This window comes from Otolemur garnettii, unplaced genomic scaffold (genome assembly GCF_000181295.1).
Source record: "Otolemur garnettii isolate 467f Iridium unplaced genomic scaffold, OtoGar3 scaffold00060, whole genome shotgun sequence".
Taxonomy (NCBI): Eukaryota; Metazoa; Chordata; class Mammalia; order Primates; family Galagidae; genus Otolemur; species Otolemur garnettii.
This window is the reverse complement of record NW_003852455.1, coordinates 11,255,242-11,259,878: the sequence shown is the minus strand read 5'-3', so window position 1 is coordinate 11,259,878 and position 4,637 is coordinate 11,255,242. Positions and strand designations below refer to the sequence as shown.

The window sequence follows — 4,637 nt, the reverse complement described above, 5'->3', positions numbered from 1 at the left end:
AAAAAAAAAAAAAAAAAAAACCTGACTAAATGGAAATTTACCAGGAATTAATATAAAGTCCTATAATTTGGTTCAAAAAATAAATTGCACAGGGCGGTGCCTGTGCCTCAGTGAGTAAAGTGCTGGCCCCATATACCGAGAGTGGAGGGTTCAAGCCCGGTCCTGGCCAAACTGCAACAAAATATAGCCGGGCATTGTGGCAGGCACCTGTAGTCCCACCTACTCAGGAGGCTGAGGCAAGAGAATCACCTAAGCCCAAGAGTTGGAGGTTGCTGTGAGCTGTGGCGCCACAGCACTCTACTGAGGGCAATAAAGTGAAACTCTGTCTCACAAAAGTAAATAAGTAAATGAATTGCACAAATAGGCTCGTGGAGGAAATTTACATGTACATCTTGATATTTGGATTATTCTCAAATTTGATATGAGCTAGTAGCTTAATGTAGGCCCTGTGCTGTATAGGATAACCAGGAGTTCCAGCGGCCATGGCTGAGGCAGTGGTCAGGTCAGCTAGTATCAAGTCAGCAGTCTTAAAAGAGATCAGGCAGAGCAAGGTCAGAAAGGCCAACAGCAAGAGACAGCTCAAGGTTGTGGTAGGTGATCAACAAGAAAGTAAAATGAGGGATCAGTCACTTCATAGCTCAGAGATGAGCACACAAAAAAGGAGGCATGGGGGCCAATTCAGAAAACAGCTCTTGCTGTAACAAAGGGCTCTAGCTTTTCTTCTTCTTTCTTCCTTTCCCCCACACCCAATCTCTTATATTTCCAGGCAGCTTCCCAAGGTCTAGATTTCTGGGTTAGCAACCCTTTCACACATGGCCTGGTCGTTCCTGCTTTCCTGCTTCTACTAATACTTTTATTCCTCCCTGACTTCCTTCCCTCTATCACACATCTTACCTTCAAAGTGAACATCTCAAATCCTACCTCTTTCATTCAGCCCCTACTAAGTCCCCCTCCTCTCACAGCCTTGCAGAACAGAATGTGGTTCCTTGTCAAGGGGGACTGAGGATGGGAGGAGATTCCTTTGATGTAATTAACTCCTTGAGTACTTTATGAACTTGGAAAGGATAGAAATTATGTCTTCCAGAATCCACAATGTACTGCAGAGAGTTTTAGATTAGGAAAAATAGCCTGGTATTTAATCCTAGATCTGTGACAGTTAGCATATACCTCTCTCTAGGCCTTAATTTCCTTCTGTAAAATAGGAATAATGGCCAGGTACAGCGGCTCTTACCTGTAATCCCAGCACTCTGGGAAGCCAAGGCAAGTGTATTGCATAAGCTCAGGAGTTTGAGACCAGCCTGAGCAAAAGCGAGACCCCATCTCTAAAAATAGCTGGGCATTATGGCAGTCGCCTGAAGTTCCAGCTACTTGGGAGGCTGAGGCAAGAGAATTGCTTGAGCCCAAGAGTTTGAGGTTGCTATGAGCTGTCATAACACAGCACACTACCGAGGGTGACAAAATGAGACTCTGTCTCAAAAAAAAATAAGAGTAGTGATTCCATGCTGTGGATTCTTTACACGGGAGATCAAATGTTTATATCAAATGTTCACAGATAACAGCATTTTTTAACCTGTAAAGGAATCTAAGAAAGTGAGAGGTTATCATAAAATGTTCCATCGTGTTGTAAAAAAAAAAGCCAAAGAATTGGGGGAATCTGAATTTTGAGGTAGACTGTAATTTCTGCTCTATTTCTTGCTCAATATATTACCTTGGAAAAGTTTCTTCTCTTGTGAAATGAGAGTGACAAGGATTATGGTACTCGAGCTGGCTTAAACACCAATTCATAAGAGCCAATTGTCAAATATTTAGAAACCTTGGAAGCAGGTTGTTACACTTTTATTAGCTTGAAATCTGCTATGGTGGGAGTATTTATCCCAGGGAAATCAGCAGACACTACAAGTCAGGTTGTTGTTTTAAGGAGAGCTGATTTGCCAGTACATTGCTGATTGTATAAACAAGCCTCTATAAATTTTAAACACGTAGTTTTGTTCTATATCCATAGACCCTACCATGGTACGTGACACAGTTCCCAGTTATTATTGAGAAACTTTTGCCCAAGCTCAGTGAGCCCCCTATATTTACCTTTCTTCAAATCCTTTTCTACAAAATAACTTTTTAAAATAAGATAACATATGGGCGGCACCTATGGCTCAAGTAGAGCGCCAGTCCCATATACCGGAGGTGGGGAGTTCAAACCCAGCACCAGCCCAAAAACTGCAAAAAAAAAAAAAAAAGATAACATAAATAAAAGCCTAATTCAGTGCATAAAACACAGTAGGCCATAAATTGTGAGTCTCCATAATTGAGCCAATGATCTTCTTTCCAAACCTTTTCTTCTGGCTTTTCATATCTCAGTTATTAGCATTGCCTGTCTATTCATTATTTCAAGTAAATTGTGTGGTTTTGGGGTTTGTTTATTTTTGAGACAGTCTCACTCTGTCACTCTGGGTAGAGTGCCATGGCATCAGCATAGCTCACAGCAATCTCAAAATCTTATCCTCTTGCCTCAGCCTCCCAAGTAGCTGGGACTATAGGCACCCACCACAATGCCTGGATAGTTTTCTCTATTTTTCATAGAAACAGGGTCTCAATCTTGCTCAGGCTGGTCTGGAACTCCTGAGTTCAAGCAACCCATACACCTTAGCATCCCAGAACACTAGAATTACAGCCACCACCTCCAGATCCAAGTAAGTTATTTGAAAAGTTTTCCTCCATGTTTTGCCTATAGTTGATGTTCTGTAAATATTCATGGAATAAAGGAGGTGGAAATAAAAAAATAAATAAATAAAAAATAAAATCTTGTGAATGGACAAATAAATAAATAAATAAAAATAAAAGAAAAGTCTTCCTTTCTCTCTTTCCCTCACTTACCCTCATGTCTAATCAATTACTAGATCTTAATAATTCCACCTCTTAAATTCACCCCATCCTCCTCATTGCCATTGCCACTGGTTTAGGCCCTCATCATTTCTTACTTGAACTCCACCTCCTAACTGGACCTCCAGTCTTTTTCTTTTAGTCCAACCTCTGCTTCCATAGATGTGATTTTAATTTAGAAACCTGATCTAACCACTCCTTTCCTTAAAATTCCTTAATGGCCCAGTTAGACTTATATCTTTATTGGTCATGTAAGTGGGGCAAAGCAAATATCCTTTCAAAACTCAGGCAAACTGGTGTTTGTCTTGAATCTTGTCAAAGGAAACAAATGAAAAAAAAATACTCAAATGTAAAACCAAATTAATGTTTTATAGATCCTGGGAAAAAGCACTTTCAGCAACGTATAACAATGTAAAGCATTTCTTTTTCTCATTTTGTAATTCTTTCCTGTGAAATAGCTCGGAATGTCAGTTCTGTTTTGTCACAACATTGATAATTGAGCAAGGAAATGTAATTTGGATTGTAAAATTCTTGCTTTACCAAAAAGTCTTTAAACTGTGAAAAAAAAGAATTCAAAATAATTGTTTTAAGGATCTAATATATGGAAACTAAAAGGTTGATCTTGCAGACGTAGAGAATAGAACGGTGGTTACCAGAGCCTGAGGGCTATGGGGAGAGAATACAAAATTTCATTTAGATAGGAGGATAAATTCAAGAAATCAACTGTACAACAGGATGACTATAGTTAATAATAATATCATCTATTGGTAACAAATGCTAAGAGTAAACTTTAAATATTCTCACCACAAAATATGTCAGGTAATGCCCATATTAAGTAGCCAGATTTAGCCATTTCATAATGTATCCGTATTTTAAAATGTGATGTCTCAAAAATAAATCAAATGTGATGTCGTACAAAATAAACACATATAATTTTACCTATCAATTTAAAATAACCAATGAACGTTTTAAGTTTCCTAATAAAATCTTTTTGAATCCTTAAAAAAAAAAAATTCCTTAATGGCTCTGTGTTGTCCTGAGATTAAAATCCACAAGGTTTAGCTTGTCAACAGGCCCACCATAATCTGACCTTTGCCTGCCTTTTCCCAGAGTTACCGCCTCCTGCTCCCCAGCACTGCCTGGAATGCCTCATCTTCCTTCCATTCATCACGCATGACTCAAGTCAAACCAAATTTTTCTCTGACATTTATAGACATATTTAATATTTATTTTTCTTTCTTTCTTTCTTTTTTGGGACAGAGTCTCACTATGTTGCCCTCAGTAGAGTGCCATGGCATCACAGCTCACAACAACCCCCAACTCTTGGGCTTAAGTGATTCTCTTGCCTCAGCCTCCCAAATAGCTGGGAGTATAGGTGCCCGCCACAACCCCAGGCTTTTTTTTTTTTTCAGCCTTCATTGTTGTTTTGTTTGGCAGGGGGGCTGGTTCAAACCCCCCAGCTCTGTTGTATATGGCTGGTGCCCTAGCCGCTTGAACTACAGGCGCTGAGCCTAGTTTTTCTATTTTTAGTAGAAATGGAGTCTTAGGCTCGGTGCCTGTGGTTCAAGCGGCTAAGTCACCAGCCATGTACACATGAGCTGGCAGGATCGAGATCGAATCCAGCCCAGGCCTGGGCCCACCAAACAATAATGACGGCTGCAACCAAAAGACAGCTGGCCACTGTGGCGGGCGCCTGTGGTCCCAGCTACTTGGGAGACTGAGGCAAGAGACTTGCTTGAGCCTAGGAGTTGGAGGTTGCT

At 40.2% G+C, this 4,637-nt stretch overlaps 1 protein-coding gene and 1 non-coding gene across 3 annotated transcripts in view; both read left to right on the top strand.

The window, feature by feature from the left end:
- Window positions 1-4,637, top strand: part of MAP3K13 (mitogen-activated protein kinase kinase kinase 13) — a 146,865-nt gene that overhangs the window by 85,108 nt on the left and 57,120 nt on the right. The window lies entirely within an intron of this gene.
- Window positions 3,086-3,207, top strand: LOC111726312. The gene has a single exon (XR_002774121.1). It is a non-coding gene; the product is annotated as a small nucleolar RNA SNORA27 (small nucleolar RNA).